The 12,500-nt window shown below is 52.5% G+C and overlaps 1 protein-coding gene across 5 annotated transcripts in view; it reads left to right on the top strand.

Moving 5' to 3' along the window:
* The window catches only part of ebf1a (EBF transcription factor 1a), a 105,101-nt gene that overhangs the window by 55,286 nt on the left and 37,315 nt on the right, over nucleotides 1-12,500 (top strand). The gene's annotated exons all lie outside the window — the stretch shown is intronic.

Raw genomic sequence — 12,500 nt, 5'->3', positions numbered from 1 at the left:
ATCATCTCGTTAATCAAATTAGTTATAAACTGAAATTGACAGTTTTCATTAATTATAAAGGATTATTCTAATTGCGATTCAAATTTATTCATTTAGAACAGACGGCATTCAGTAATATTTCAGCACATTTGCATATTAAATGGAGAGGGCGGTTGATTAAGTATGGTAATGTATGCGCGGTGCCTTATTTTGTTTCTGCTGGGCCATATGTGGCATGGTGGCTGGGGCAGGTGAAGACTCCAGAACGTGTTTAATTTGTTTGACAAACACGGAGGGGGACACAACATGTCCTCTGGCACCCTGTGCTCCAGTCACCTCTGTGACCCCACTGCACTCCGCCCCCACATTTACCTTTCAGGTACTGCCGGGCCACGAAGCCCAGGCCAGCCCGCCCGGCCGAGGGGGGCGGCGTTACTCCCTTACTTACCCGGCAAGGCGGGATAGGGAGAGCCAGCCGTTTTGGCACGGCGCTCTCCGATCCGTCTCTCCTTTCCGGAAGTTGCTGGGAAGCCGCTCGGCCGCTTGGTACGACCCGTTCTTCGTTCCGTCCCGCCGTTCTTGGACTTCGGCGGGGTCGCTTCGGGAGTTCATACGGCTGACTCGCCCCCGTCGCGTCTGCAGGTCCCCATCACCACATTTCTCCCGCCTCTTGCCTAACGATCGGCATGCGCGCGAATAAGAAGAGCGGAACTCGCCGGCGACAGCCGGCACAGAGGGCATCGCGCTGGGCGTGATTTAACACGATGCTTATAGCCGATAAATAAGCGTGAATAAAATGAGGGCATCTATCTACATAACACCGCGTGCAAATGTGCCCTCCCCTGCCCAGGGGCTTTTTATCAAGTTAAAAATAGCTAACGGTATATACGCTTATAATTTAGTTTGGGAGCGCCGAATATGAGTGTGTATACATCATTCTCCAGCAGTTATAAACTACGTCCCCGTATCCTCGCAGTTTGGTACGCACACAATGGGGCAGATTTCACACAGCTGGTTCCTTTGTTCGCCGGGTCCCGTAGCAATAAAGTGTTATTGGGTTCTTGAGTAGAGGTCAGCCCATGCGCCAGGTCAGCAGGTGACCCTGACCTTCGCCCTGGTGCCTGGCCTCTACTCCTGTCCGTGGGGTGTGTCGGGACGCAGGGCTGATTGAGAGCAGGGGTTTTGTGTGTGTGTGTGTGTGTGTGTGTGTGCGCGTGTGTTTGTGTTGTTGTTTGTAATGGCGCTGAAACCGAGGTTGCGTGACTGTGTTTACAGAGCTGGCTAATAACACTCTGTGAGCAGCCTGCTGACAGAGCCATTCTTCATCGGTCATAGCTGCGGCGTGACAGGTGCAGAGCGATGCGGCGGGGCTGCGTTTCAGGCTCCTGGCAGGGGGAGAGGGCCAGCACGCAGCGGTGGTCCGCCCAGCCGGAGGAGACCCGCTCTGTCGACAACTCTGTACCGCTCAGATTTATGGGGGTCGCTTTAAGGAGGAAGTGTTTCAATCAGCCATGCCTACTGAGCATGTCCATCACAGCGACAGTGCCGTATTTATGACTGCACTACACACACACACACACACACACACACACACACACACACACGCTCATTCCTCACTGCCCAGCTTCTCTCTCCTACAGCACGCGAACACCCCCTCTCTGACCTCAGATCTGTTCCCTCGCTCCGCTCGGCCAGGGCAAGTGGGTGCTCGGCTTGCCTTCTCTGATCCTTTCCTCAAAATCCCGCAAGGGTGGCTCTGCAGTGAGAGACGACTCCAGGGATGCAAATGCATGCATCGCTCATTTGAATTTTGAACGAAGCATATTGAAGCAGAGGAACGCAGGGAGCCGTGGCGCTCCAAGGCCCCCGGGTTGTTCCAGCAGACGTGCAGAGGCACGGGGACGGGGCCCCTTGGCTCCTCCGCACCCTGGCTGCCTCATCTGGGGTGGCCGACTGAGGGGGCAAGCCTGCCCCCTCACCCGTTAAGCTTTAACCCCTGCCCAGGTCAGGCGAGAGGGTCCGGCCCCGCCTCTGTGTTCATCCATTTGTTCTGTGAAATATTTAATGGTGAGGATAGTGTGGAATTACCAGACGTGGTGGCCGATCAGGTAGAGAGCGGCGTGCATTGATAAATTTTTCAGTGCAATGAGATGTTGTGGCTGAATAAAACATCGCTCTTTAAATAGACATGCCCAACATGGAGGCGTTTCCGCTCTGAGTGTCCGGCTTTCATGGTCACACACACACGCGCACACACACACACACACACACACACACACACACACACACACAAAGAAAGCCACAGGCTCAATGTGCAGTGTATTATTATCATACTATTACGGTACTTTGTTAATTATCAGGCTCTTATTTAAAGTTTGAAACTTAAAGTGTGTATGTAATGTGTATACAATGGCTTAAGTGATGTCCTGTGCAAGAGTTCAGCGATTCAGAGATGTTGCGTAGAACGCATTACATGATCAAACAGCACTGAACCCTCTCTCCTTGTATTCTTTGCTCTGGGCTTTAATCTCTCTCTCTCTCTCTCTCTCTCTATCTCTCTCTCTCTCTCTCTCTCTGTCAGTGACCCTACTGTTACTCTGAGCCCTTACAGATGGCCCAGGCTCAGATAGCATCTGCCTCTCCCCATCCATCACACGCCGTGGCTCTGTAGAGCTCCGCGGCAGGGGCCTGGGTGCGCGTGCCAGATCCCTGCCTCTGCTTCCCCGCATCAGGGCTCGCATGCCCCCTCCCCACCCTCCTCCCTATTGTCGTATGCGGCCGGAGCTGGCGGGACAGCGCCCGGGCCTCCGTAGCCCAGGCCGGGACCCCAAGCCGGGCCTGAGGGTTATTAATGGGCCCCCCTGCCGCCTGCTCGGCCCCCGGGGGTCAGCCTACGCCGCTCCTGGCACCGGACACCGCCTCATAAATCTCCTTCAATAACGCGAGCGACCCAGGGGTGGGGGAGGAAGGGGTCACCACGGAAACGAGGCAGTCGGGCTGAGATGAAGTGTCAGTGATGCATGGCCAATGCGCCCCGTATGCAGGTAGCACCTCCTGCCACAGAACCAGAAACAGGGGGGTCAGGAGGAGATAGGGGAGGACGTGGGCGGGGAAACACGAACGTAAGAGGAGGTGGCCGACGACAGAGGAGCGGGGCAAAGCGCGTCAGCGGGGCGGCGGGCATTCCTGGTCGCCCCGCGGCCGCCTCCGCGCGGTAATGAGGCACAGGCTCCCAAAGACGCCAAAGACACACTCCTCACACTCCAGAGGAGGCCGGGCTACAGAGAGCAGTACAGGAGCGGAGCATGTGGTTCCCATTAGCCGAGTCCCTCGGGCTCGGCGTGAGCGGCGGTTTGGGTCTCGCGGACCACGCCGCCACGACAGACATGTCTCCGTGATTATTGTTTCTTCTCTTGGCACGCGTCACTTTCAATTTCGACTTCTGCATTCAATAGACGAGTTACAAATATAAACCTTCTCCTTTATTATTAAAGCACTGAAGGGCCATCCGAGAATGAGCGCCTACGCCTTCATAGCCAGACTCGGGTAAGCTGATGCCTAATGGAGTGTGAAAGCGAAGCGGATACAGTATTCACCGGGGTGGGACGGCGAAGTCGTTTGTGTTTCTCTACAAAATCTCCGACGTCTGATCCAGACTGCCCTGGGCACCTCACTACAGAGACAACTCTCCTCCAGCAACCTGCCAGCAGAGCCCGATTCTCTCTCTCTCTCTCCCCTCTCTCCCTCCTTGTTCATCTCTCTCTCTCTCTCTCTCTCTCTCTCTCTCTCTCTCTCTCTCTCCCCTCTCCTCTGTCCCTCGCTCCGGGTCCATCTCCCTCTCACCGCGGCTGTGCTCTGAGCCGCGGTAGCTGTGTGCCGTGTTTACCAGCGGGCACGAGATTGTTATATATTAGTTTAATAAAGCAGAAGACAAATGAACCCCCCCCCCCACTTCAAGCCCTGCCCCTTGCCAGAGAGGACTGCATTACACACTTCATGAAGCGGGTTAGTGTGGCGGTGCAACGAGCGTGCGCGTGGCTTTTGTCTGGAGGATGAGCCGCGTGACGGCGGCCATTTCTCAGGCAGATAAATCTGGCGGCGGGCCGTGACTCCGCCTGCCTGAAGTAAACAGTGTAAATAATGAAAGGGGCTGCCAGCGCTGCTGAAGGAATGGCTCCGCGGCCCCCGCAAAGCCCCACCCCCCTGCGCCCCATGCTGCCTACACGGCCCGCCAGAGAGGAACCGAGAGGAAACGGGCAGGATAAAGCAGCCAAAAGAAACCCCCGTCTGATTGGATAATGACACAGCCCGGCTAATGCCTCCTGGGTAACAGAGACAGAGTACCGCTTCGGAGTTCCTGTTCCCGTACATGCTGGCTTTTGTGTGTGTGTGTGTGTGTGTGTGTGTGTGTGTGTGTAAGAGCTTTTAATTGTGAGGTGAAAGGGATGATTCACTCAGGTTAACTCCATTCTTCAAGTGCCATTAATATGGATCAGTTAAACCCTTTAGAACAGCGTACGTTCTGTGTGACAAGACATGCTCTATTAATCCCTTTGAGATTATGGATTTATTCATGGATTATTATAGCCCAGATAAAAATTCTGTTTCTTATATTAACAGATCTGCATTTATTTTATCAATAGCAGAAAATGGCTTATGGCATTATGAATTAAAATGTCACAAAAGAATGAGGTTGCGATGAAGAGCCGCTCCAGAGAGCTGCTCCCGCCGCAGGCTGTATCCCTGTCTCCCAGGCCCTGTGCCACCGTGGGCACAGAGGCTGGGGAGAGCCCTAAACCCCCCGCGCCCTCCGCGGAGGTGCTTCCTCTGATCCTGGGATTCCAAAGCAACCATTATAAAAGCAGACATGCGGTGTCGGGTCAGCATCTCAAGACGACGATTAAATAACGTCCCTGGTCTGCCTGGGTGAGGACAGAAGCAGCTCTGTCCCCGTGTGTCCAGGTCGAGTGTGTCCTTCTTATCCTGCTCCACAGTCTGGTCGTTTTCTTTTCGAAGTAGTCAGCTGCTTCAAGGACAGACTGGAGTTAGACTGTGTTCGTGATGGTGGGACTCAGAGAACCATGGTTAATCGTCTCAGCCACGGTTTTAAAGACTTGTGTTCTTGCATTAGCTTTGATCATCCTGTAGCGGACACGCTCCATGCGGTTAGGACGAGGACAGGGTGATTGCGCTCTTTGCCCCGCAGATCTTGAGCTTGATGATGGCTCGGCTCACAGATCTAGAAATGTCCCACCGAGCACGCCGTACTGCCAGCAATTACTAGCATGTTTGTTGTATGGGATGTAATAACACCTCTCTCTATAGGGATTACTTAAAAGTTATTATTGCTTTGATGTTTTTCTTTCTTTCCCAGGTCCTGATTGTGTGTTTAATTGTACCAAAGTGACACATAATCCCCATTTTAATTTAATGAAAGCAAGAAAGTGAGATTATTAAAATATGACTGCTTTGGCAGGCCTGGGTGTGTAATTATTTGGGTAAATTTGTGCTGGGAGGTACAGAGACCAGAATCCACTCATTTGCAGACATTTACTCCGTGAGCTTTGCCGGCTAATTTAATAACGCTCACCTCTCTTTTTATGAGGGGAGAATGTTTTGCGCTTTAACCCAATAGAAAGCCATTCCAATTTGCTGTACTAATATCTCCTGCACCACTGGCTAATGACACTAACTCCAAACAGCCTGGAACTAGTAATTAGCGAAAACACTAATGAAAAGGTGACGGCATCGCCACAGTAGTGCTGCAGCGACTCTTTCGCCTCGTGCCTAACGACCATAATCCTCTGCTTCTAATTAAGCATTGTATTCAGGCACGAGGAGGATCACAACACTTATCTCTGATTGCCTGAGGCAGGGGGCAGAATAGACTAACAGTGTTCCCTTTTGCGAAAGAGAAATGCTTTTAAGAGAACAGAAGAGAAGAGAAGAGGAGAGGAGTCACACTGCTGGTCACCTCTCAGCTATCAGTCCCACCACCCCATATATTGCTAAATGTTTAAAGTGTGCATTAGCGTGTGTTGTGCTGGTGTCCTGCCCCTGTGCTCCGGCAACGTCCCGCGCTGCCACAAATCGCAGCAGACTGCGCACTGTTAAAATCAATATGCTGCAGTTTTGTCCTGCTTCTGTTTGACTGCGTGCCGTCGTCTAATATAATGTAAATAATAAATTATCAGGGCCAGATTACCAGGCAGGAGAGACACTCTATCTCATCGACACCCACATACACACACAGCTGCAGTCACTAATGGGGACTGGTAGAGACACATCCTTCTCTTTCCCCCCTTCTCTCTCTCTCTCTCTCTCTCTCTCTCTCTCTCAGTCTCAGCTGTCTCTCTCAGACTAACTCGTGTTACGCACACACATGCCATTCATAATGCTGCTTATCTGTAATCAGACATGTGGACTAACCCTAACGGTGATACTGCACACAATTAAAGAACCCATTCGTGTGCGTTTATAGCCGCGCTAAATCACGGCAGGCCAGCTGTCTCTCCGCCAGCCGGCGAGCGCTCACCGAGGCTACAGCAGAACGCGGGACTCAAAACTCTTTCCCGTGACATTTCAGCCTCAACAGTCAAACTCCTCCGCTTGTCAGGAGTCCTGCTGCCGTTCGCCGGCGAAATGGCAGAGCTGCCCTCGCAAGCACGAAGGTGTGGGCCCCGCCGCGCCCAGGGGGGAGCTGGAGGTGGGCTGCTTTAATTGGGTTAGAGGCAGGGTGACCGGGAGAGTGAGAGAGAGAGAGGATGGGAAAAAAGCGGAAAGAGCGGAAGAGGAAGAGAGTGGGAGCAAGAAAGGGGAGAGAGAGAGAGAGAGAGAGAGAGAGAGAGAGAGAGAGAGAGAGGGAGCGCGAGAGCGAGGGAGAGGGAGAGGGAGAGCGAGAGAGCGAGAGAGAGAGAGAGAGAGAGAGAGAGAGAGAGAGAGAGAGAGAGAGCACTTGCTGTGAAAAGGTCCCCCTGTCCTTTGCGTTCCGCATCACAGAAGCTGGTGAAGGGACGTTAGAAAGTGTTAGATGTCAATACACGTCCCCTCAGCTCTGATGGGATGAATTATCTGTAAGTGCACAGGATGGCGAAGGGATGTCGCTCTCACCCAGTGCTTCGCTGGCAGCGACATCAGAGCTGCGAAGAGCTGATTCTACCAGACAAGCGGGACGATCTCTCTCTCTCTCTCTCTCTCTCTCCCTCCCTCCCTCCCCCTCTTCTCTCTCTCCTTCTTGCTTGTTTCTTTGGCATCATCATTTCTCAGTGGGAGTACAGTAAACAAGTTGTCTCTGAGCGTTTTTAGAAAGGTCAGGTCTCCGTTCCCCCTCCTTCTTTAATGCAGAATGCACGTCTCCCCAAGCTCCTCTCGCTAAGCCGCCCCGGAGCTTAACCCTGACTCCACCTCATTTGCACTTGCATCCCCAAAAGCGCCCCTTCCCAAAACCCCCCCCACGTGTACAGCGAGCGCGCCCGCCTGCCTTCCCGGCCCGGTCCGCCACTCCCCGCCGTGTTTCGCTGGGAAGAGCAAGAATGAGGGATCAACTGGGATCTTTTTCAAACGTAAACAAGCCCCTCTCCGAGATAAGCGAGTGCTGTTTCGCCCTTTGGCACTAATTTGAACGTACCGTAGGCCTCCATTGTTCATGGAATAAGTGGTCAGGCTAATGATCCCCCCTAGCCGCCCAACCTCCACCCACCCTCATCCCTCCACCAACACCACCACGCCTCCATCCCTCTCTCCCTACCTCCACCTCACCACCACAGCTGCTGCCTTTCGCCAAAGGAAAAAAAAAATCAATTTCTCCACCATGAATTATTGAGGTGTTTGCCTACAGCTTCTGAAATATACAGGAGGGTGGTCTCTCTTTCTTACTCTCTCTCTCTCTCTCTTTTTCTCTCCATCTCTCCCTCTCTGCTTTTAAAATCTATGTAAAACACTGAGTATATAGATCTTTCCTGCGCAAACACAGTCCTTTTTTTTTTTTTCCTTCTGCTCTTTGCGGCACTTTCGTGCGTTGACGTGGGTCTGCTTCTGCACGTTTCTGCTTCTGAGGAGACAGCGAAGCCCGTGTGACGCTACCACCGTCTCTCCCGCGCGCGCCGCGGTGCCTCGCGCCCGTATCAAACGCCGTGCGCTCGGGGGCCGCTTGCAGATTATGCATCTTCTCATTTCCGTGTGACCGGCTAAAGCCGGTGACATCTTGTAATCTGCCTTCTAATCTGTCGTTAATTTGACAATTACCACCAAGGTTAAGCCTGAGCCAGTCACGCTGTCCGTGTAAATCTGTACAGGGAATGGCAGAAACAGCTGTAAGCGGGCTAGCGAGTAGGCAACACCACAACTCTTCTCTCTTCCCTCTGTTGTCTCACTCTCACTCGCGCCCGCTTTCTCTTTCTCCGTCTCGGACATGATTGACTTCTCCCTGGTGCTGTCGTCAATACCGAGGGGCTCCACGCCACGACACACCCATCCCGTTGCTCTCTGCCCCAGGGGTTCCGGCGCCGCTTGTAAACAGCAACGTCAGCGGTAACGATGGCGCTCGGCGAATGCCGATGGTTAGGCCCTCTACGGCGGCTCGGCGTTGACTGACAGCTCCCAGGGCCCTGGCGTTGTCGGTCGCGCTGCCTCGGCTGGCTTCAGCTATCAATTACAGGCTCGAATATGAAGCGTTTATTATGTAAAATAATTCGCCCATCCACACGTCGCTCCTCTCTGGGGTTTAGTCCCCCTATCTGATGGGGAATCATGCTCCTCATTGCCTCTTCTCCCCGTCGCTCCTTCTCCCGTCTTCTCTCTCTCTCTCTCTCTCTCTCTCTCTCTCTCTCTCTCTCTCTCCCCTTCTCATCTTTCTCTCGCTTCTGGTTTTGTCTGCTATGGCGCGTCTCCTATATGCCTTCTCTCCAGCTCGTGAATAGATGGCGCTAGCACTGTAATGGCATAAGGAACAGATTGATCACGCAGGACCGCAGAGCGCAGAGGAGACCCAGAAGTGTAATCGCGATAAGTAAACATCGTTGCCAAACAACTTCTAGGCCTGTTTGGGAAACGTCTCTGCGGCTGCCGCAGACAGCCGTGGAATTAGCTGGCGGCATGAATTGTTAAACTGTGGCGAAACACACAACAGAAATTTCCGAAGTTTCATACGAGCTCCAAACATAGCATTTTGGAATATCCGGGGTACGTTAACCTCCCCTTTGTTCCAGCTGAAGCTGCGGGTGAAAGTCTTTCCAGATAGATTTTCTAGCTGTTGAAATACTTAGGAGCGCTTCATCAAAAAACAACACATGACCTCCTGTGAAAATTCACTCCAGGACAAAATCACTTGGATTCAATTGCGGAAACTAGAGCTCCTTTCCTTTTCCTCTTGTGTTATGATAAGCAAATTGTCTTTTTTTTTTCTGAAATACTTCTTGGGTTGCTGTTGGCACCAAACTGGCAGGCCAGTGCAGAAATCCAGCCATAACAAACATGGGGAGGGGTGGTGGATCAGGGGGGCATCTGAAAGACCAGCTAAGCAAGCTGGTGATATTTTCCCTTTTTTTGCCTGGGATAGATCTTTCGGAGATGTGTATTGTAAGCAATTTCCGAGCTGTCAGCACCCCAGGCCTGCTCTTGGTCTGCCTGAAGCGAATGGGAGGGCAAGACTTGTTGGAAGTGTCACATCGATGTACTTCCAGCTGTTTTTTTCCTTCCACAGAGGAATTCAGTTTCATTTTGCCAGCGATGTTTTAGCGCTGCTGCGCATTCCTTAGCCCTATCTGAACCACGAGGGCGACGGCGCATGTCGTCACTTCTGGGCCTTCTAGATCCAGCCAGGACTGCGCGGCGTGTATTTTTGAAGTGTGAGCAATGTGAGGATTTTTTTTTTTTTTTTTTTGCAAGCGGGGGCCCCAGCCAGCGAGAGCCAGAGAGCGGGCGTGGGGGGGGATTGGGCACGGAGGGGCCGTAGATTAGGCCATCAGTCCTCGGCGCAGTGTCCTGTTACTCAATTAGCCGCGACTCGCACGGCACGGCCCGAGACAACTGCAGCATTCCTGCCGTGCCCGCAGTACTGAGTGTAACGGTTGGGGGGGGGTTCTGGAACGGGGACACTTTTGAGACGTCTCGCTCAGATCATTCCCGGGCGACGCGATCGGGCCGGCGGCGATAAAGACGGAGGGGCAGAAGGTGAGGAGAGAGGAAGGGATCAGGCAGATGAAGAGAGATATCACCGCCCCGGAGGACAGCGCCCCAGAGTGCTGCTCGCCACGGCCCGGCAGTATGGACGCAGTCCGGATGCATTTGTATTCTGTGCCGTCGCTCTCTTTCTGTCCATAACCCTCTGTCTCTTTCTCTTCCTCCCCCGCTCTCTCTCTCTCTCTCTCTCTCTCTCTCTCTCCGTCTGCGTTAGCCTTCATAAAATATTCATGTTGGTTGTGCTCAGTGCCATAATTGCCATCTCAGCTTCTGAATAATTGATGGCCGGTGCCGTCAACTCGGTCTCATTTACTGAGGGTGTAGGTAACACCATACTCGCACATGCCACATGCTCCCACGCCACACTGCTGCACTTAGCGCTGACGTTGGGCTGTCGCAGACGCTCCGGTGGCGTCCGATTGACGACGCCCGCCCAGCTCGGGGAAACTAATTAGAGGGGCGGCAGTCGCTCTTTAAGGGGCTAGAGGTGCTAACTTGGAGGCAAAAGTTGTTTCTTTTTTCTTTAATAACAAGTCCGATCAGCTCAAAAGGAGCAGGGACTCTTTTCAGAAGTCTTTGATAACGAGTGTCCTGTTTCTGTCAGTGGTCGGATAAACTCGTTCTTGGGAAAAGCAGAAGAAGCAGGCTGAGGTGCTGAGTCCAGCATCCAACAGATGTGACCCCTAGCTAGACACAGGTCAAAGGTCAATGTGTTGAGGATTACATTAACCCCTGTGACACCGGTCCACCCTCCTGCTGCTTTATTTCATCCCTTGCTCACGCCTTCCTGTCTTTCTCTCTACCTTTCTCTCTCTCTCTCTCTCTCCTCACTCTCTCTCTTTTTCCTGCAGTCTGCCTGGTGTTTACATGTTGTTATAACCGAACCTTCCTCTCTTTGTCGTGGTAACCCCCCCTGTTACGTGGGGTTATGTTCTCCAGCAGGCTGTAGGCAGAGACGCGTGTCTCGTGGGCTGGGCTGTGGTCTGCACTGCTCTAACTCTCTCTGGGTCGCGGCGCCTAGCGTAATAGCCCACGTTAATTGAAATGCTCTTAGCCATGCCGTTTGCAATATGCCGCCCAAACACTTCTAAAAGCAAAAGGTCGTGGTCCGAAGTGCCCTAGGAAGGGGATAGTGCGCACTTTAATAAACATTACATATGTGATTACCTGTGGCCCGCCTGTCTGGCTTGAGCAGTGAAGCACTTCACTGCTGTGTGTGTGTGCGTGTGTGTGTGTGTGTGTGTGTGTGTGTGTGTGTGTGTGTGTGTGTGTGTGTTAACTGCATGAGAGAGCACAAAGGTTGGGAGTATGCTGTCAAGCTGAAGTGAAGACATCGGGGTTTTTACTGGGGATTTAGTGGGACTGAGAAAGTGTGTGGTATCAGTGTTGGGGTTAAGCCTAGTGTTAGGAGGAATGGGTCATACTCTCCATGCTACTGACACACAGGGGCAGCTGAGAGTGAGGGGGGGGTGGGGAGCAAGCGAGAGACAGAGAGAGGGAAAGAGAAACAGAGAGAGAGAGAGAGAGAGAGAGAGAGAGAAAGAGCAGCACTCAGACAGCCTGCAGCAACAGAGGATCAGAGCGGAAGCCAGCAGGGCTTAGCCATCTTACAGTAAACGATATGACAGAGGTCTGTGGGACCCCAGCACAGCCAGCCCACCGGGACAAATCTGTTTACCTAAACATCACTGCTCTCGGTTCTGCTCGTGGACATGCGAGCACACAAAGCCACGCGCTTACACACGCAATGTACTTTGAAGTATTCAGGGACAGCTTCTGCGAGCGCGTGCGTGTGTGAGTGTATGCATGCATGTACGTGAACGGGAGTGTCTGTGTGTTCTGTGTTTCTGACCTCCACTCTGGAAGAATGGATAGAACAGAGGGATAACAAAAGCATGAAAGGGTGTGCGGAAGGCTGAGTGTGGTATGTGTAGTGGCAAGGGCGTCACTCAGACAGTACAGGAAGGGCAGGACCCACACTGAGCCAGTTCAGACCCTGCCATACACACACGCTTATGTATAGTAATGGAAAGCAGGGATGTGTGTGTGTGTGTGTGTGTGTGTGTGTGTGTGTGTGTGTGTGTGTGTGTGTGTGTGTGTATGTGTATGTGTGTGTGCGTGTGTGTGTGAGATGGCGTGTAGCAATGGGGAAGAAGACACATGAATGAAGAGATTAGGCATCCCAACTGTGGTGTAATTAATAGTGGAAATCAGAGCGCAGACCAGTGGGAGTGGGAATACAAGGAGAAATGGTGTCTGGGTGTGTTTCCACCACGCCATCTTTAGCCACGAGGAGTACTAAAGCTCTCCTCAGGACAAGCTGTAATTGAAGATGAAAAAAA

The sequence above is a fragment of the Electrophorus electricus genome, chromosome 16 (genome assembly GCF_041902795.1).
Source record: "Electrophorus electricus isolate QZ-2024a chromosome 16, ASM4190279v1, whole genome shotgun sequence".
Taxonomy (NCBI): domain Eukaryota; kingdom Metazoa; phylum Chordata; class Actinopteri; order Gymnotiformes; family Gymnotidae; genus Electrophorus; species Electrophorus electricus.
This window is presented reverse-complemented; position numbering and strand designations above follow the sequence as displayed.